The following is a 22,279-nucleotide window of genomic DNA, read 5'->3' as shown; positions in this document are numbered from 1 at the left end:
GATTATGCTAGCATAATTTTTTGGCATAATTTGAACAAACTGGCATAATTTCTGCCAAGTAGCAATGCTAGCATGATTCGCACATTTTGATAATTATCAGATCATTTTTGATGCTGTTATTTCATAATTTTTTGTCTCTAGTCCCAAGCACTTGGTGACGTTATTCGATATTTAAAGTTTTAGTTCAATTAGTAGCAGTTTTAGTTCACTGTGAATCACTGAGCCCGGGTCTGAGGTGCACCGGAACCGGAAGTCACATTGTAGCCATGTCGGTCCCAGTACCTCTCATTAGGCAAGGCTACAAAATGGCGTCGGCCATGCCTGATCCGAACGAAAACATGTTTATTTCAATTTCATTGTGGTATTTGTTGCGTTTCTTTCTTGTAGACCAATGGCTTCTATTTAAAAAATATATTTTTTGGACTTATTTGCAATTTTTCAAAGAGCATAATTTAAAAAAACGGTGGCATAATTTGCAAAAAAGAGCATAATTTTAGCATAGTTTTGGCCAAAAAAAAGCAATGCTACTAGCATAATATGCTACTTTTACTAGCATAATCTATAAATGCCTACGCTACTAAAAAACTAGTTTTGTAGTAGCGTATGTAAACGTGTGTACTAAGACTGAAGCAAGTTAATGCTAAATATAAAAATTGTAAATGATAATCACAGTCATTACAACAACAGCTGAAAAAAAGATGACATGATTTCTTGACAGGCAAACATCATATGGATGCTTTCGACATAAACTACCCGTATGAGGGATGTGCACATGTGATCGAACATAAAATTTTCCAAAACGGCTGATTATGAGGCAAGGTGGTTATAAATATGGTGACGTAATTAACGGAAAATATGTTGCCTGAGGTTTACATGTTATGTGTATTTTCACTCCCTCGCATATGAGCAGGTCTAAGAGCCACATAATGGCTCGGGTCTCCACTGTGCCCAAAATACAATGTTCCCACTGATAGGCCCTCAGGTTCGATAACCTTCACGTAATTATTATCCTGCATAGAAAAATTATAGAAAAATAAATGTTAAATACATTTAGCCGCCATTTAGTCAAGCCAAAAAGCGGATCTACTTATTTTTGCTGTTTTTGATGATATTTTGTGGAATTAGATGAGATAGCCATAAAAAAATACCAGTGCCCAGTCAGCAACCAGTTTTAAAAAGCACTGTGATTCCGACATGGTCATGCAATTCTTGTCCGGCGGATATCTAGCGCGTTGAAACCTCCGAAATCAAGAAGGATTTTTTCTCAAATTCCCTCTGCATCAGACACAACAGACAACATGGAATCGAAAAAAATTTCTCAAATACACCCATTATCCTCGAATGTTGATTGTATTTTTGATAGGAACACGCATACATATTTCTTACCCCATTTTCGGTGATGATGACAAGTTGGTGTTGTGTCACTTCAGCAAATGCCTTTATCAGCATAGAAGTGACGAAATTCTTTTTAAGAAGACCCAAAGCTTTGGACCAGTCAGAAGGTACTTTTGTATGACCCACGTCCAGTTCGCATATAAACGACATGCGATCGTTTCCTTTCACCTGTTTAAGCAATTCAATTCATTGAGTATGGAGCTGATTAATTTGTTTTAAATCAGTAAATTCCAGAGGTGCAAAAGGAGAACAAAATTAAATCATGACTTACATCGATGCGATTACTTTCCAAAAATGAAAATAGACGGTTCTTTGCGGCCTTGCAATTAATACCCAACTGATGAGCAGCGGCATGGTAAAAGCAATCTCCATCTCTGGGAGGATCGAGGTCCACCTCGAATCCAGCTTCCTGAATTCTGATACATAGTTGTTTATTCATGTCGATCTGAAGCCAACAAACCAGAAGTAGAATTAATATGTGGGATATTTGAAATGATGAAGGTTCACGTCTCTCAGTAGCATGTGTGGCGGACGTCAGAAGGGGAGGGAGGGGGGGTTAAACGCGCGAGCGCGGGGAAAAACGAGCGCGCGAGGCACACGAGGGGAGAGGCAGGGGTGTCCCTTCCCCTTCCCCTCGCTTGCTTTACACGCTCACTCACGCCCTTGTTTTTTTCCGCGCTCGCTTGTGTTACTCCCTCTCCCTCCCCTTCAGACGCATTATTACCATTTTTGACATAAAACAGCGACTCTTTCATTATTTCTTACGGAAAATGGTACACCATCCAACGAAGGGTCCTGTGGGTATGGACCCCCCCCCCCTTTTACCAGCAGTTTTACTCCTGGTTTGAAACTAGAATGCTTACAATGACCAGATCACTCTACACTATTTAACTATTGCACGCGCATTTTCCATAATGTAATTTTTTTAAGGGGGGTACCTTCTCGCCTCTGCTTGCAAAGCAGTTTGTGTTTGGCCGGCGTTAAACGCGTGATCGCTCCTGCTTTCTACACCCTCATAAAAATTTCCTGGATCCGCCCCTGCAACTTTACCTTAAAGTCAATTCAAAAACCCCTTTCAATGTTTAAATGAACAGGCTATTTGGCGAATCTGTTTTAGATAATAAGAGGGGTCCTCTTTAGTACCGAAATGACAGTTTACCAAGTTTTATCTCAGATCCTACCTATTGCGTGAAAACAGCGCCCTTACGAGCGAAGCCTCCCCGTCTCTTACACATCACGAAGTACCCTCTAGGGGGGGGGGACGAAACGCTCTGCTATGCGTTTTTTGTTCAGCTCTATCCTCTGCTTTTAAACCTCTCATCAAACTCTTTGAATGAACAGAGACTTAACTCTTTCTGTTATTGTCAAAACTCGAGCGAAAACGGATAGCAAACTATATAAAAGAGCAAACTTTGCGTACGTAACAGACGTAACAGCCTACGGTGAGCCTACCCCTTGACAACATTACGCTACGATTCTCTTTCTTGAAGCATAAAAAAAACAGCTCAAAAAGTGACAAATATGGTGATACTAAAGCTATGTTAAACAATTATTATTAACATACCTTTGATAGATGAATAAGGCGCTAAATCCGCTGAAAATTGCAAAAAGGTAACAGTAGCACAGAGCATGTGTTCACTCGCTCACACTGATATAAAACCAGGAAAGACGCAAGAAGTCTGCGAACGGAAATACTTTGTACATTGGACCATATGAAGTATAGATAAGACATGTCAATGCGTTTAGACTATATTGTCTAGACTGATAAAGCTCTTTTGTTGTGTGATGCAAAATAAACTGAAGACGAGCTGGTTAAAACCTGTGGCTAGTAGTTTCGTTAATTCTAGGGGGAATTTCTTATGATTTTTAACTGACTTTAAAAAGTGAGATTTGTAACGCCTGCATGTAATTTGTAATTTGTAACATTTGACCATCTGACGTATACTTCTATAAAAACAAATAAGCCCTCGCTATTGTCTAGAACGAAAAGGCTCTTTTGTTCTGGTCTAAATCAAGATAAAACCAAAGACGACTGACGAAAAACTCATTATTTAGTCAGTAATATTACGTTAACTTTTCGAATCAATTTTTTTAGATCATTTACTGCCTTTAAAAGGGCAATTTAAAAAATGCACCCTCAAAACCGCACTTTTAATTAATGTATTTTGGAAGATTCGAACTGTATAACCTTAGGGGTACGGGGCATCTACCACATATCCCGACCCCAATCTAAAAAGTATAAGCCCAAAAAAAAAAATGATTGCAATATTTGCTCTGCATTTGCTAAAATAAAAATGTGTACTGAATGCTTTATCTGCTCCATTCAATGCAACCAAACTTCCGTTTGGCTCGTGTACATTTAATTATTTCGTCATTTGTTTATTCTGATTTTTATTTTTATTTATTTATTAGTTTTATCATGAACTACAGGTACGTTAACACTCTTGTTAACATAAAGACCAAATCCCAAACTCGTTTTTCGTTTTATTTTTATGATTTTATTTTCATTTTTAAGAACCCTCGACATGTTACCCTCGACCCTCGACATATTACCCTCGACCCTCGACTTTGTACCCTCGACCCTCGACCCTCGACCAAAACCCAAACTCACCTTTCACTATAATGTAAAAGGCATGCATTAAAGTATTTTGTTGGTGATAAGTTAACTGCTCTCTCTATGGTATAGCCAAATTCTACGGGGAGTTCATCAACCATTAATTTGTTATAAACAGCCTGGCATGGAACTTGTCCTTTTGACAACTTAGAGTTATTTTTTACAAATGTATTCTATGTTATCAAATGACTTTTTATCTGTAAAGAGATGCTGAATGCTATACTTATCCTTCTTTAATTGTGTCACTGTTTATCTATGGAGGATTCTGTTGCACACAGAACATATGTAAGAAGGCCCTTCTTTGATTTTGTTTTGAAAGGGGTTGATACAAGAATCCAAGACATTGCATTTCAAAGGTTTTGTCTGCTTAGCTTTACTTGTTAAAGTCCTTTGTTTTTCAGGCAATTTATCTTTTTCACAGCTACCCATGTTTTGATAAGCTTTTTTTTTTTAGCCAATAGATTTTGTTTTTCATTGCCTCCATAGACTGATTTTTTTCGGCACAATCAGTCAGAGTTTTTGCCTTTTTATTCTTGTAATACTTAGAACACATGTTCAAGCACTTTTTTTTTCCTTTGGAGGTTCAAGTTGAGCATAAGACATTTTCCTTTTCACTGCCATATTCATTTTCTTAGAAGATTTGTGACAGTTCAGAATCTTTTGTCTATCAGCTTTACTCAGCTGACATGTACAAAATATTGATTGAATGAAATATTATGTATTATTAGAGTTGAGTCTATTTGTCACGCTGTCTTAAATTACTTGGACTAAACTATGTGTGTCACTTGCCTTGGCTACCTCAAGCTGTCTACTGTCATCCACAGTAATTAAAAAAATTATTGTGCTTCTACTGGTTTTAGGAAAAACACAACTGTGACAGAGCTTGGAAAAATAAAGCAAAAACCCTGTATTCACACTTTGGCTTTGCAAAATGAACCTTTCTAGACATTATTTACTAGAAGATGAAGTACTCAAAAGGGTTCCATTCCTACTGCTAACAAAATTCACATTAATATTAGCCCCAAGTATATTGATATTTTCGGGTAGTGCCCAGGAGCACTGATATTTTATGGTATTAATAAAGAAAGTGCTTCCAAATTCAACAATAGCATCTAATGTGTCAGAGTTCCAATAACTACCAGGCTTTAGAACTGGAAAACAAATAGCATAGAATGCTAAAGCAGAGATCTCTGTTGCAGTAGAAGTTTTTGTACTACACGTATCAGCAGTAGATAGATTGACTTGTGAAGTGCCAACAGAATTCTGTTGTGAAGTTTCATTAGTCCTTGAATTTGATTGAAAATCATTATTAATGCTAATTGAAGATATTTGAGAATATTCTCAAAATGCTTTTGAATATCAACTTTAATCGGTGAAACTCTACTCATATTTACTGGAAACCTCGTGTTACATTTTTTTAAACTCATGTTGCTCATGATTGAACTCGTGTTACGCATGGGAGTGAGGTTTCAACACTCCCCACCCTGACCACACTACAGTGGTCAAACTTGAACTTAAACTTAAACATTCAAAAGTTGTCTCCTCAACAGTTCTCCTTGAGTTTCCTCATTTCGGCGTGGTCGTTGGTTAATTGAATTGCTGTGAATGGTTCCGGTTCTTGTAACTGCGTATTTGGGGGTTGCTGTACTTGTTGTTTGATTCCACTCGTACTTCGATGAGAACTAAGTGCTGAATCACTCTCTTCAAAAGTTGAGTCTTTCCGTTCTTGCTTGACACCTTGACAATGGCAGCTCTAACCTTTACATCTCTTCCTGGTATTAGCTGTTCCACTTTGCCCAGTTTCCAAAATGCCCTGGAGGTAGAGTCCTTCTTAAGAATGATAATGTCACCTACAGTTATAAACGAACGGTTACCATTGACAGACTTTGCTGTAGAGTTCTCTTGTAAACTTATTAAATACTCTCGTTTCCACTGCCTTGAGAATTGTTGAAGCAACTGCTTGTGATGTCGTTGTCTTTTTGTTAGTGAATTGTGAGTGCTCATTATCTCAAAGTGCTCGTCATTTGGCATAGTACTGATCCTGTGACCACTAATGAAATGGGACGGCGTCAGAGGATGTGAGATAGACTCCTCGTCATCGTAGATGTGAGTGAGACCTCATGAGTTGATGAGACTTTCCACTTACATACATACATACATACACACATAAGTTTTATTTATCCTCGGATTTCAGTGTAGCTTACAAGCTAGTATCTCCGATCCTAATTACTAATTTTAAAAGTTACAGCAAGAACAAGGCTAAAAAGAGAAAAAAATAATTCATAATATAATAATATAATAATCATTAATATAATAATATAATGTAATATTAATGTAATATTAATAGAAACTGTGCACTAACAGTTTGCGCTTAAATTCACTATAATCTACAGTCTTTCAAAAGTGGTCAGGGAGGGAGTTCCAGTACTTAACAGATGAATGTAAACGGCTTAGGAAGTGACAAAATATTGGTGCCCCTTAGGGAGTAAGCAGTAGATCTTAGCTTGATCAGTTGTTTCAAATAGCACGGATATTTACCAAGATGGAGACAGTTGAATATACAAATCATCATATTTTGTATCCTACTGTTGGCTAAACTACACACAACTGCCTTCTCTAAAAGATCATCATAGTTCAAGTCCCAGTCCTTTAAAACAAATCTTAAAATACGTCTATTTAAGGTGTCCAGTTTAACAGAGTCCTCTGAATTACAAAAGTGCCATATCATTGAACAGTAGTGAAAATGGGGTAACATAAACGTTTTATAAAGGTGAAGCATAATTTCGGTAGAAATAAGTTTGCCAAATCTTTTGAAGACACTGAACTGATTATTTATTTTTTTACATACAGAGGATATGTGTTCCTTGAAATTAAGTTCATTATCAAGAATTATTCCAAAAAGTTCCAGGCATCTTGTGGTTGAGAAGGAGAAAGGGTAATCGGTTTTGCCAAGAACCATCCCTTGGTGTTTAGCGGGGTTGGCTTTCATCCCATTGTCTTTGAACCATTTGTTTGCTATTTGTACATCATGATTGATCCGCTGTTCCAAGGCTACTGGGTCTACGTCAGATGTGTGCAGTTGGCAGTCATCAGCATAAGTGTTTAGTTTTACAGACCTTATGTGAAAGATGAGGTCACGGAGGAACATGTTGAAAAACATGGGTCCCAGGACGCTGCCTTGAGGCACGCCACGCTTCACATTCATCCAATCGGAATAGGTATCACCAATTTTCACTCGCTGCATTCTATCCGTCAAGTAGTCACCAATAAGGGCACAGCTGGAATCATGCAAACCATACGCTTTCAGTTTTGCTAGTAGCAAAGCATGAGGTACGGTGTCGAAAGCTTTTGACAAATCCATTGATATAACCGCCACGATCTCTTTATTATCTAGACTACGCCTCCAGTCCTCAGTCAGCCTAAGCAAAGATGTCTCACAGCTATGGTGCCTTCTGTAGGCAGATACGTATTCAGACAATATGTTTTGGTAAAAGTCGCCCATTTGAGCTGAAAGCAGCCTCTCGAAAACATTATTGAGCGTAGGTAAAACGGTCACTGGTCGATAATTACTTTTGTTCAGTTCATCGTCCTTTTTAAATAAAGGAGTAACTTGACCTAATTTCCAGCGCGACGGATATTGTCCTGTCCTGATCGAGTGATTCATTATTGCAGCAATAGGACCAGCAATTGCGTTGGCAGACCCTTTTACCAGTGGTATTCCGTCGTGACCACAGGATTTGCGGGAGTTGATTTTGAGTAACAAAGCTTCCACTTGGGTTTTATTAGTATATTGAAAAGCAAATTTGTTTCTCACAGCGAGCTGTTCATTGTTGTTGAAAATCGCCTGAATGCTAGGATGTGCATCCAACTCTTTTCCATAACTCTGTTCAGTAATCTCTGGCACGCCATCCGCGATGTTGACAAAATAACTACTAAAAAGCTCCGCCATTTGGTTTTTGTCTGTTATCAAGACATCGAGTTCTTTTAATATTATTCCGAGATCGTATTCTTGGTTCCAATGCCCTGAGCATGGCAAACACAAGAGAGTGATCACTTATATTAACATGGACTACGCCCGATGACTGTATTTTTCTCAAGTTGTCAGTGAGGAAAAGGTCCAGTAGGGTTTCTGATGTCTTGGTAATACGGGTGGCTTCATGTATTAAATTCTTCAAGTCGTAAATATCAAGTAGGTTTGCCATAACTCTACCATCCCTTGGCGGTTTGTCTGGTAGTAACATATCCGAGTTAAAGTCGCCTACGAAAAAGCAGTTACCAGGAAGTATTGTGATTGCCTCAAGTATGGAGGATAGTTCAAATTTCCATAGCGATTATGGGACAGACGCAGATGTTGGAGGTCTATAGATACCGACGATGGTTTCCCACCTCTTAGCTATCCTCACCTTCAGCACAATCGATTCAGTCTTGTACCGTTCACGCTCACATAATCGAAGATTGGGAAGGTCTTTAATGACTTTAAAGCAGAGTTCTGCACGGATATAGACCAATAAACCACCGCCATGTATGTTTCTGTCAGCCCTACTCATTCGATATCCGGTGACCATAAATTGACTATCTGGAAAACTGGAATCCAGCTAATAGTCCATTTTACAGTTGTGCGCTTGGTTGCCAAGCCTTTGAACAGGAATGAGGCTAAGAGTGACCTTCTGATGATACAAACCCTTCTGCTTTTCAAATTCAAATTACTTTGTTATCATGCGAACTAGCTAGATATTGGTCTCTATCACAACAAGGTCACCTTTAGCCTCACTCCAAATCAAAGGCCTGGCAACTAAGTACACAACTGTAAAATGGCCTATTGGCGAAGAGCCTCCATACATGACTCGCAAGTGTGTGATGTACTGCCAGACGACTGAAAAATTAGATATTGCTTAGGGGTCACACCGCCGCATTTAATGTGAGACCACAACGAGCAGCAGTCGCATATGGTTGCATGGTGATTTCTAGCAATCGTCCGATCACACTCCTTGCATTTTTTATGAGAACTGTCATGGCGGACTGCTGATTTACAAGTCGGGTTACATTATCTGTGAGGTCCTGGATGAGGATGAATGTCTCCACTTCTAACCACAGAAAGAGCAACCGGGTTGAAGGAAGCCGTACAGTTCGAATAGTACACCACTCTTGACTTCTGAAACTTCTTGTGAGGTGAGGTGACAAAATGGCCGCCGATTCGTGACATATCCCTTGGCGAAATTAGATTGAAATCGACCAAGTATGAGTTGAAATACTTGAAAAATTTATCCCCGTAATGCACTTGAGCATTCTTCGAGAGCTTGAGAGAGTATAAGTTGACAGAGAACAAAGCTAACAGCGGAAAACAATAAAATTACGGAAAAGCTCGAAACACGTCTGACCGCCATAACCACTGCTGACACGATGACATGTCACAACTAGGGTGTTCAGTTCATCGTAGTTTAGAGACGTCCTTCCTACTGTTTTCTTGATGGATCTTTTGACGCTTTGGATCAGTCTCTCCCAGAAGCCTCCCCACCATGGGGCCTTCTCTACAATGACCTTCCATGTTACTCGCTTGTTGAAGAGATAGCGTCGAACTTCTTGTGACTAAACTTTTTCACGATCTCACTGTTCCTTCTTTCGACCTCTGGATTAGGCACTTTCTCAATAATTCCTGATGTGAGTTGTTCCTGAATGATGTCGTCGTTTTCTTTTAAAACATCTGGCGTTTTACTCAGCTTGCGGTGCATTGATTTCAACCCGTTGTAGCACAAGTTCAAATTGTTCGGGATTGCCAAACAATCGTTCTTTCGTGAGAGTCTCCCTCTCTCTCTCTCTCTCTCTGTTGTGTTTTACGTCAAGAAATTCTTCTTTTGTAAGGGAAGCATCTTTTATTTCGTGGATTCCAATAGCCTCGGTTTGCCAGAACCTTTCTAGGTTGTTCATCAGTTCTTCGTTTTCGTGCGAAATGAAAGAGCAATCTCCTGAAGTAATCAAGCTTGGAGTAACAGTATTCGATGTTACAGAGTCACGCAACGGGCCAGATAAAAGCCATCCAAACTTGCTTAAAACTGTTGTCGGCCCAGAATCTCCTTTCAGGGTTTTTCCACTGACAATTTCCCAATAATAGTAACAGCCAATGTGAATATCAATTGTTCCGTAATTGTCGTTTAGACTCTCGGCTAATTGTAGATCCTCCAAATGAGGATAGTCAACTTTAACCTTCGACGGCAATGGAGAACAAATTATAGGGTAATTCAATGCAGTTATCTCGACTTCTTTGTCATTATGTTTTTCAGTCAGAGTTTAAAAACCTCGCAGCTTTGCTTTTGAAATGTGCTGCCACCAAATATGTTCAAGTAAAGCGTCTCAGCTTTGATTGGGTTCAAATTCAATCGTGACTTTAAATTACTTGTTATGTAAGATCGCTGGCTTCCGCTGTCAAATAAAATACGCAGTAGTGATGATTTTAAGTTGTCTTCGTTGAAAGCCGTCGCCTTTGCTGTCTGCAAGAGAACTTTTCCTTTGTTTCTAACTGTGTTGGTTGTAGTTATATTGCCGATTTCCTTCTCAGACGCTGGTTGGTCTTCTCAGACGATGGTTGGTCTTTCATCTTTGCGAGAATTTGAAAGAGTTAGGCAAATTGATTGATGGTGACGTTGTCCACAATGGCGGCAGACTTTCGGATTCTAGTGAACGCTGTCCGCATGGCCTGGTCTCAAACAGTTTAAACATCTACGTTCTTTGATTAAGATTCCTTCCGCTGATTTCGATCTTTGACTCTTTCACAAGAAGCGGGAAAATGATACTCCTTACAGTAAGCAAACTTGATAGGTTTCCCACTAAATCTGTTTGCGACTAGCGAGCTTGCTGTCGGAATCGGCAGTTTTTCAAAGGGCGGTTTTCCAATTGGCGGTTTTCGCAGGCTTTCATTCTTTTCCACCTGCTCACTCGTTTCATGAGCCTCGACTTCTTTCTTTATCATATGAAGCAAATCTTCAATTTTTCAAATGTCATCAGTCGAGTTGCGAGCGACTTGCAGTTGATTCTCATTGGGCAGCATGGACATGACTATTGGGATCAACAAACTTCCATATTGCTCTGTTGATATTCCAAGCGAAGCCAAACCACATACGTGAACACTAATCTGATCGTAAGTATATGTGAGTGGAGCTGGTCTCATTGTGGCTCGGCTGTAGTTTCATGAGTTCGTCCATGTGTGCTGAAATAATTTGTTGTGATTTACCAAACCTTTCCTGGAGAATTTCAACAGCTGAATCGTAGTTCGCTTCGGTGAGAGTGGGACCTTGAGCAACTCAAATTCAAATAATTAAACTTGATGACTTTCGACATACTCAGGTTTTTGTGCACGGCTGACTCGAACGAGTCCCAGAAACTCATCCAGTAGGTCAAATCCCTGCAAAATTTTGGCAAAGTGAGCTTTGGAAGTTTGGCTTTCACTTGAGTCGCTGACGACAGGCTGAACGGATTGTAGTTAGGCATTTCTTGATTAGACATTTGATGTGGTGGCGCTAAAACCAGAGTCATTGGCCCATTTATCTTTTCTTTGTGTTTCTGAAGAGCATCTCGTATTTTCTTTTGACATTCCACAACCCTCGCCGAAACCTTGTCGGATTCTTCAGTTTCATGTTCGATGTTTTGAAAGTGGCAGAGTGACAGGAAATTCTGGTCTATCTCCTCCAGTTTCTTCAATTTTCCATCTAGTAAGTGTTTTATCACGTCCAGTTGTTGAAACTGATCAATTGTCAATGTACCTTCTCCATCGCCTAGTACTTCAATCGCTAGTTGGACTTTCTTCGTTATTACGTCTTGATGAGCGGCTCTAATCGATTTTCCTTCGCGTCTTTCTCGGTCATCGTTCTCGTGTAGTCGCTATTCATCTTCACTGTCCTACGTTGGGCGCCATGTAATGATCACTCGAACTTTGCTTTTGAATATCAACTTTAATCGGTGAAACTCAACTCATATTTACTCGAGACCTCGTTACATTTTATTGAACTCGTGTTGAGCATGATCGAACTTGTGTTACGCACGGGAGTGAGGTTTCAACGAGTTCTAACTGAACTGCACATATCATCAATGTATACCCAAAGACTGTCATATTTTATAGCCACAGTAAATAAATTTGCCCTAACACACCAAAGCCAGAGGTAAAAATAGTTGATCAACAACACTGCTAGACAGTTCAACAGATAACAGCAGTCACTCCTTCAACTACAGTAATCTCAGCAAAATCTAGGTGCGATTCAATATGTGAATTTTCAAATTAAACACATGTGCCATTGCTTGTATGATGATACCATCAGCCCAAGTGCTTTGACTTGACGTATTGTTTAAATGTTAAATCCATGATCGTTCAAGATTACTATCAATAAATCTTTCTGGGTTGTCTCTCAAGAACTGTATCCCAGCGGCACGAATAATACCGTGACTGTTTGGATTCCTATATAACTGATGTGAGACTGCTCTAAAAAAATAATCTCCAGCACCACCAACATCCTGATGTTTCAATCCAAACTGATGTAGTCTTGCCTCCAAAATGCTTAACGGAGAAGCTCTACATACATTTGCTTTCTTAAAAGTAAAGGGACTAGGATTCAATCCCACATGACCATATATCAAAAGCTTTCTTTTTGACACGCTATACTGATCCTGATCAAAATCATTGCTAGCATTATTGCATGCATGAATAAAGGGGATCGAAACTTCAAATATTGAGTGAAAAAACAATATTTTCGGTGAACATAATTCTAATAACACAGAGAATAATTCTGTAATAAATGATGCATCTTGGATGAAACACAAGTTGATTTCAAATTAGTTTTCTTTAATTTTTGTCTATTAAGCCTCTTTCTCATTTTTTGGATGAGTATCTTCACAGGTACCACGGAGGGTTCCCTGTCCCTTTTGGTATGTTTGTCTCTTAATCGTTTCGTAAGTTCTCTTACAGTACATCGGAGGATACCCTTTGAAGTTTCATTAAACTTAGCATCATAGGAATCACAAGAACATACACCACATCTTTTCATGATAAGCTTACTTCCATCTACACTTTGATTCAACACACCTTTCACAGTCTCTCAGTCAATAAAAGGTGAAGTCGTTTGAGAAGCACGTGCTTTCTATAAAATGGCGGCTTCCTGGCTACATGTATCAATAGCCAGATCGATTACCACATTTTTGGAATCCAATACAATTGAACGAACACCAACTGGCTCAAAATTATGTGTTCCTTCTTCGTTTGATATATCATCTTCATTTATAACGTAAACGGCCTCACAAACCATCAAACGTATCCTGTCAATGACAAGCTCAATAATCCTCTGAAGAAGCTTAATGATCCTCAAAAGAGGCTTATCTTTTCCCTCTTTTTAAAGGCTCAGTTATCCTCATCAGAGGATCAAACATTCCCTTAGTAAAGGGCTTTTCATTCTATAAATGGAGATCAGTACTGTTTGATGGAGAAAGAAATGTTGTCGCTTCATGTCTCGGTTGTTAACCACGGTGGACTGTAATCGCGATACGGGATTGCCTTAAGTACTCTCGAAAACATCAATGTAAAACTTCAAAATAAAAGTGAACACCTTTCATTATACCAATTAACCTGAGGGGTGTGAGAAGTGGTAAGAGCTTGATTCAAAACACTCACCTTTACTAAAATGATATCCCTCAGATGAAACGCTTCGTAATTCAGTATTGACACCACGAGGAATTAAACGTTCTGAAACGTTCTCCAGAGGAAGCAAATCGATTGAAAATCGATAGAGATTTTCTACAATCCCATCGGTCGACTTAGAAGAAGAAATAATCGATGAAGATTTTACGCAATCCTATTGGCCGGTTCTGCAATTTGTTCTTACAATGAAATACAAACCAAACCGGACTTTTACCGTGGGACTGCCATAGACATCCTACGGAATTAAGGCACAACCCAGAAATATGCTCCCTAAAGCTCTGGCTCAAGTATGATGCATATTAGACAAAACCCCCTATGAGTTACAAAGCCTAAAAAAAAAGGTGAGGAGGGCGCAATTTTAGGAACCTGGTTATGGTTAGATGAGACAAATCATGACATGGTAAAGGTTAGATTGATTTCTGCAGGTCTGGTATCAGCGTTCTTGATTCATAGCTTGTTCTTCTAAAATCACTAAACCATGAATGTAATGACTCCTTTAATCAAAAGTCATGCATTCTCACCAAGGAAGCTAATCACTGATCCAGCGGTCTTGAAAATGAAGTTGAGTATTGAAACGATGAGACCTGGGAAAATTCCCACAATCTTACTTCCAAGCGTCTTGAAACCATTTCAAACTCCTTTAGCAACAGACGTCAGATCTCTTGTCAATGCGCTCACAGTCATTCCAACAGCTGAAACTGTGAAGCCATACTTCTTGAGAATGTTTCTCACTCTCTCACCCAGTGAAGTGCCTTCTTCAAGTTCTCTCTCATTCTGAAGAGCATCAATCTGCTCGTGATTTTCTATTATTCTTTCTCATGCTCTTTCTCCTATAGCTGGTTGTTCATTCTCATCATCAGCAATATTCTCATCTTCATGAATAGAATTCTGCAGCTCTTCAATTTTGTTATCCTTCTGAGCAATCAAAACCTCTCGCTTTGGGCCAAGTGAGGATTCTATTTGTTTTAGGAGTGATGGATTCAACCTTTATTATTTGTACCCTTTTATGCCTTTCTCCCCTCCCCAGGCTTGGGGCTTATAAGTTAATTAGTGGGCTGCATACCCAAGCTCGTTTACTGGGCGCTAGAATAAAGACTGAAAAAGGATGGAGTAAAATGGCTAAGGGCTAAGGCCCAAAGCCGATTTAATCATTAAAACTTCCTTGAATTATTTACAAAAACAATTGGCTCTAAAAATTGTGTTGAGCCCAGTAAAGGTGAGGGCATAAAAACGCCAAAGCAGAATGATTAACATCAAGCTGCCGCCCCACTCAAGGGAAATGCAGCCCACAAAGTATCACATTAAGTTTAAGGGAAAGCTTTGTCAAGATAACAAAATAAAAAGCTCTGACCGAAAGCCTAATAGCCAATTAATACATGGTAGGGAGAACAGCTGCCCTTGCCAATCTGAACCCCCAACCTTGACTAAAATAAAAATGATTACAATATAAAACTTGACTGTTACTCATGCCACTCAGTTGCGAAATCCACAACACAAAGGGGGATTCCCCCAATAGAAGAACACAAGAATGCTCCGACTGAAACCTTAAAAGCTGACTAATACAGGGCAGGGTGAACAGCTGCCCTTGCCAATCTGTTCCCCAAACCCTGTCTAATTTATCACAATAGATAGTAAGGTTTAACCTGAGCTGCTGCCCTTGCCAATCAGTTCAGAAATACCTAAAATAAAAGGGGGGATTCCCCAATATTTGATATGAAACACAAATAAAAGGACTTAAAAAGTACAAGATAGCTGCTAACTATCCCCGGGAGCATGGGGAACTGCTGCCCTTGCTAATCAACACCCCTAGCTCCCGGAAAGATTTGTCACCCAAAGAGTGATGAAACTGCTGCCCTTGCTAATCAGTCCCATCACCCTTGAGTGACCTGCACATGACTACCCCCGCAAGCCATGTGCGTGTAAATAGTAAGCTAACTTACAAGTGAAGGTATCCTAATATACTTAAGATAAGCATTAGACTTCCACCGATCCAAAGCTCTGATTTGAGCATCAGACATACCCCGTTCAGCAGCAAATGATGCAGCGCCAATGCAAAAACTATGGCCTTTGTAACGCGTCGAATCGAGCCCACAAGCCTTCGATGAAAGAGAAAGGAGTTCGGCAAAATTGGTACGTGAAACTGGGCTATAATCAGAATTAAGAAAAAAGTGGGCCAGGCCCGTTTCCTCGTAATGACAGATACTCCAGTAGCAAATGTACTGGACAGCAAGAATTATGGCGGTGTAAAATCACAGAAAATGGACGCTGATTGTAATTATGCTTAAAATTGCCAAACGTGAGTTTAAGAGCCACAACCTGCTTGGAGGGATCTAATAACTTAGATAGCTGATGAACCTGCAAGGGGACATGAGCATCTTTCGATGAATTGTAGGTGATCTCCCCGATTCTCAAGAAGGCAAAAAATGCTATAGAGCACATGGCCCTGAATTGAAGACTTTGGTAATGGGTTATAGTAAGCTGGGCCGATGACTCAATAATTCTGTTAAGCACTGGAAGGGTGATAGGTAGACGGCTATCAAGGCGTGAGCCTATCTTGCCATAATCTTTTAAAATCTAGATAATAAAGAAGGCTTTGGTGGGATCAGCGAGGCCTAAAAATTTATGAGAATAGCCCAATGCAGAAACATATGAACTCACAGTAGATGGAGCATATTTTTTGTCGTACATAAAAGCAATAAACAGAGCCAACGTATGGGGTGCAATGGGAAAAGGTTTGCTTATAGAATGGAAAATCGTAGTGAGAAATTGGTAAACTAATCTCCAAGCCCGCTGATAAGTTGGAATAGACGAAGGTTGAAGGCTCGACTTAGCAAGCATAGCTACTATAGCACCCAATTGTGAGGCTGCAGATACTGGGGAATCTCTGTGGGCAAGGAGTCCATGTGAGGAGGTGCCAAGCGCCTGAAAGTCCGGACCTGCAAGCGAGACAGCATCAGCCATTTCGTTGCGAACTCCTGGTATGTGTTTAGCCTTGAATAGAATGTTGTAATGTAAACAAATCGAAACCAGTTTTCGCACAAAAGCCATCAGAGATTTATCCTTACAAGTTTGCCTGTTTATTACATGAACCAGCGCTTCGTTGTTGGTAAAAAACAAAATGCACTGATTACTCATCGCTGCACCCCAGAGGTAGAAGCTTAGTACAATAGGGTAGAACTAGAGAATGGCAATATTTTGGTACTGCCAACTAGATGGCCATTTCCCGTAGCACCAATGAGACCCGAATAAAGCCCCGAAACCCAAGACACCTGAAGCATCAGTGAAAAGATTTACCTTGGATGAACTAAGCCAGGTATCCTCAAGGAAGAAGGACTTGCCATTGAAATTAGACAAGAAAGACAACCATAAATTTAAATCCTCCTTGACCTCTCTGTTAAGTCTAATGCAATGATTAGGCATGCGAACCCCCACCGTCAAATCAATAAGCCGATGCAAAAAGGCTCTACTTGGCCTTATAACAGAACACGCAAAATTTAAAAGGCCAACAAGCGATTGAATTTCCTTTAGGGTAACTTTTTTGCGACGGCTATCTGAAATGAGGGAAACACATTTCTCAATTTTTTCCATGGGCAAGCAAGCCTCCAACAGAATTGAATCTAGTTCGATACCTGCAAAAGACATAGAGGTAGCGGGACCACAGGTCTCTGGTGCAATGGGAATAGCAATGTACGAACAAAGTGACAAAAATAAGTCTAACTGCTGTTGACAGAGATGCTCTGAAGGAGCAACTAAAAGGAAGTCATCAAGAAGATGCAAAATATAATCAATTTTTAACTTATTGTGAGCAACCCACTCCACTGCAGTGCTAAAAGTTTCAAATGTCAAACAAGATGATGAACAGCCCATAGGCATGCAACGATCATAATAGTACAGCCCCCTCCACTGCATACCGAGGAGACCATAATCATCAGGGTGAATAGGAATAATTCGAAATGCATTTTTGATATCTGTCTTAGTCAAAAAGCAACCAGGGCCTGCCCTCTTTATGAGCTCGATGGCCCCATCAATTGTGGCGTAATGAACACTGATATGCTCATGGGGTATGCCGTCATTAACAGATGCTCCCTTAGGAAAAGAGAGATGGTGAATTAGGCGAAATTCACAAGGCACTTTCTTGGGCACAACTCCCAAGGGAGAAATCCAAAATGGGGACAGTGGTGGAGACCGAAAAGGCCCTGTTAGCCGTTGGGCTTCAAGCTCTTTTTTGAGTTTAGAATCAACTGCCGAAGGATTATCTAAAGCAGACAACAAATGTTTAGCTTTGCGCAACTGGCGCACACCTTGAAAATGAATTGGAAAGCAGTTCGTAAAACCAGATATAAGAAACTCAACAGTGGAATGGGTGTACCCATCAAGTAAAAAACTTAATCTTTCAACTCTTACTGGTGTTGACAGGGTGCGAGGACTGGGACCTGGCAGTTGAGGGATGAAAACTGGATTGCTTGCTTTGGCCACGAAAATTACAGTTGGAAACAGGGTGTGACCCCTCACACTTATAACACTGGTGTTTGTAGGCACAGCCTGGGGCACATTTACGCCCCTTATGGAAGCGAAAGCAGTAGCCTTTAGGGGTGGTATTGACCTTACCAGGAACCCGTCCCTGAGACATGGGTTGAAATGATCTGGGCTGGGTTACCTGGTTAGACTTGAGCCACAGCTCATCGTGTATCCGATCCCAGGGGAGGGCTGAACGATGGGCCTGCCTTAAATTAATCATAATATTTCCAGTTATGACCCCTAACTGCCAAATCCTGAACAGTGTCGCAGTACTTCATGAGGGCGGAGGCCTCATGAGGGAACCGCCTTGTGTAGATACCCACATACATGTGGAAACAATTGAGCCAAGATTCGATGGATGTTATTTTTTTTGGCCTTAGTTATGGGCTCAATGCAGAGGGAGGGAAAGGGGCCACTCTCAGGATTCTGCACAGGTAACTGATAACGGTTTGCATAAACCGGGTTGGCAAGGAGAGAGCCAAAGTCAATGTACTCGTCCTTCCAGATTTTCTCGCGTAGCTTATCGGTGACACGAGCATCAACAGGTAATGCTACTGATTGAAAGCACTGACCTGGCACTTGTGGCGGGCCATCTGATGTAGAGGGGACCAAGCCCATCATGGCAGCAGAAGCAGTTGCCAAACTTCCTTGAACAACAGTCGTTGTGATGGCATCAGAAGCTGCAGTAGATGAGGAAGACTGGTTGGCTGCGGTAGTTACAGGAACCTCCTGGAGGGCTGATGGTACTGTGGGAGGGAGACTTGCGGGAATCTCCGCTGGTGATAACAACTACTCCTACTACTACAAACGTGAATCTTTAAATATATTCACAAAGTGTTCTGGAACATTCCAAAAGCTTACTTAAGAGAGAATTTTTCTGGAGACCGCGTGAAATCAAAAAAATGTGGCACATGCCTAGAAAAAGCCCTACCTTCATACTTCGCTCAAAGATACCTTAGGGTAAGTCTATAAACGTGGTATAATTTTTTTGTTCAGAACTGTTTTTATTTTCTAGAAAATCACCAAACACTGTATCGAACCCCAACCGCCATAACAGAGGCCGAAATGAAGCCGACGAGTAGGGCAACAAAAACGGTATTCTTCAAAAGCGCAAAAGAAAGCAAATCTTTCCGAATATTATCTATTTGTATACGAGGTATTAACAAATGATTTGAACCTAATAACGGGATTATTGATATAACTATGAATTATTGGCGAATATTTGAAAATCGCCAAAATTTGGTTGATCAAAAATTTCATTTTGGAGCAGTTTTTCAATAAAAATTTTTCCTACTCGGTATAACTCGGAATCACTTGAGATGAGCATTTCTGAAAATTGGAAACGATGTTCTTTTCAAGGATATAAAAATTAATTTGGGGCTCTTAATTATTGCGAAGAAATAGCCCGATCTATTTCGTGCAAATCGCAACGCCGCCGTGTAAACAACCGCAGATAATCCAATTATTCTTTTATTATCGAAGCCATAATTTCTGCAAAATCTTACCGCTTTGAGCTGTGCTTTATCAGAAACTCAATATGTTACCCTTACTTTCTGAAACCAGTGATTAAGGAATGATGTTTCCATTATTTTTGTTTCAAATCGCCATGTTCACTTGAAAAGTATTTACAACGTCCGGCTTGACCATTTACAATACTCGAAGCTGTTCATAAATCATCGCAGACCATCGCACCTCTTGACTTATTTCTGCTTCCATACAACTCCAGTATATACAAAAATCTTTTTTGCACGATAAACCAAGATGCTTTCATTGCTTAAAGTTTCAGTTAAGAAACGTTTGGCTCCCCAAATTGCACAACGATGTTCACCAACGAAGTCGTGTGTCATCACTCATTTTTGTCACGCAATCACGCTAAACGTGCACAGGACACCCAGACAGGCATTCGTCTGCAGACATCGCTGTACCGAGTGCAGGGCCAACTAATATTTATTTCTTAGTCAGTGTTATGTTTTAAACAAAAACCTGCGCGAATTCACTTAAAAAACGCTGTAGATCTCTTTTGAGTGTTTTGAATCAGTGCCATTCTGAAAAACTACTTTTTGACGTTTTCGTAAATTTAGTCATCCCCTGGTACTGACTATACATGCGTTGTTATCGACTCTATTTCCACGACTTCGCGCTTGCAAAGATTACATTTATCAATAGGCACTTTAAGTACGACGTTTAACGGCAAACGGCAAACGCAAGCTTGCCTTTCATTTGGTTACCTATTTATGGAATTCTTAAAAAAAATCCTGCACAAAAAATAAAATAAAATAAAATAACACATTCACGACAAACACAAACCTACTTAATTCCGTGTACACACGCCTAAAGACAGACGACAGAAATTGAATTTTTGACGTTCGCGGGAAAAACAAACGTCATACGTAACCTCTCAAATGACGAACTTCCCAGTTAACTAAAACAACTGGAAGTTAATTGTCTAGTGCTCCGTGATTATATACATCACCTACGTGTCCCTAGTGGATCGATATGGTCTACCATGACCTTCAGTGGCAGGCAGACAGGTTCCACGGTGAGGCGTTCTTTTCTAATGACACTGGAAAAATTCTACCGACTATGCAAACAGAACAACAGACTAACAATTTCGTGCTTTATCTAAGCACTTTGAACGTTAAACTTCACTAAAAACGTAAATCTTCGAGTCCCAAAGTCGGCCGCTTGTATCAGGCCGCGAGACAGTACGTGTTATTTGATATCGCCTGACTGTAGGTCATTACAATTACATTTTTTAAAGCTTTGGACTTACACAATCTCTGTTTTTTGTTTTTGTTGTTGTTGTTGTTTTTTTAAATTTTCCTTACGATAGCGTGCTCATCAATTTAAACCTTTCGATTTTGTACCTTGATTGCTACGATGATAATGGCCATCGCTAGAAACTTGACAGTTTTCTCAACTCGAACTCGGAAAAAGTTGTTTCCCGTCCCTTAATCAAACAATTAATCGGTCATTCTTTGAGATCCCGAATTCTCGACAAGACAGAGGCGGCGTACCCTCGGAGATTCAAGAAATCTACCAGCTAACTGAATGGGTTTTATAAAGCAAAAAAAGAAAGAAAGAAAGAAAGATAGAAAGGAAGGAAAAGAATATAGTGTCATATACTTTAGGTGTTTTCCTGGTCAATGAAACCAATATTCAAGCTACATGTAGTTCGTCACTGCTGACAGGTACAGCTAAAACAAAGGGCTTCGATCTTGCTCACGTAAGGCTGCTTACGATGAACGGAGATATCGCTGATATCAATGCTAAAAAATAAGCTAATATCCTTCAGCAATGAAATGGAAAAGCTCTTTAACTTGGACTTTGCTGCCATTTCACAAAGATTGTACGCATTATATGTGATAGGGCGTCTAAGCGCCAGTTCCTTTAAAGCCGCATTCGACAGCTCTTGGATTCTTGCTTCACTTGCAGCGGCCTCCAAGTCGTCATCAGACTGTTCCTCGTCATCCTGGAGGGTCTTTTTCGCAGCCAGTCGGGAAAAGAAGGCAGCTATTTGATTTGCTGTAAGGAAATCGTCGCTTGTAAACAGGCGGTTACCACTCGCATCTTTGGCGCTTACCATCGCACGGGTCTGCTTTCTGTCCTGATTGTTCCCCCAGTTTAAATTTGACAGTAAGATAGGCCTTCTGGCTGGAAGTAAATCTCTTTCGTGGAGCACCAGCCCTTAGTGCCCAGCCCATCGGTACTTTTCTGCACGAATCTGGTATGATGTCAGGTCTACTGTTTGCAATAACCTCTGGTACTGAAGGGGTCTCTCCCTCCAGTTTCTCTCCATACACCTTAACAGCTCTGTCTGTTAAGGTCTCGCGCTCTAGAGCTCGCTCGTGTTTACCACAATCTAAGTGTCGCTGCATTGAAGAATACCTTAGGAATGTCCGTGTGTGGTATCGCGCTTAAAAAATGCAAACAACGGTAATTTTAAATTCTGGATTTAAAACTTTTTCCCGGAAATAAAAAATAGGGGATAAGAAGGAAAGAAAATAAGAGCGTATTGGTAACCGAGCCTCCTTTCGAGTGACATGTTATTGCGTGACACCATCGCAAAAAACGAA

The 22,279-nt window shown here is 40.2% G+C and overlaps 2 pseudogenes; both read right to left on the bottom strand.

Annotated features, from left to right (window-relative positions):
• Positions 1-15,616: 15,616 nt before the first annotated feature.
• Positions 15,617-16,610, bottom strand: LOC149040018 (uncharacterized; annotated as a pseudogene).
• LOC113672166 (uncharacterized) lies at positions 16,529-22,081 on the bottom strand (annotated as a pseudogene).
• Positions 22,082-22,279: the final 198 nt, after the last annotated feature.

Source organism: Pocillopora damicornis, chromosome 9 (genome assembly GCF_964200805.1).
Source record: "Pocillopora damicornis chromosome 9, jaPocDami1.2, whole genome shotgun sequence".
NCBI lineage: Eukaryota > Metazoa > Cnidaria > Anthozoa > Scleractinia > Pocilloporidae > Pocillopora > Pocillopora damicornis.
The sequence above is the reverse complement of the archived record's forward strand: the minus strand, read 5'-3'. Positions and strand labels throughout refer to the sequence as shown.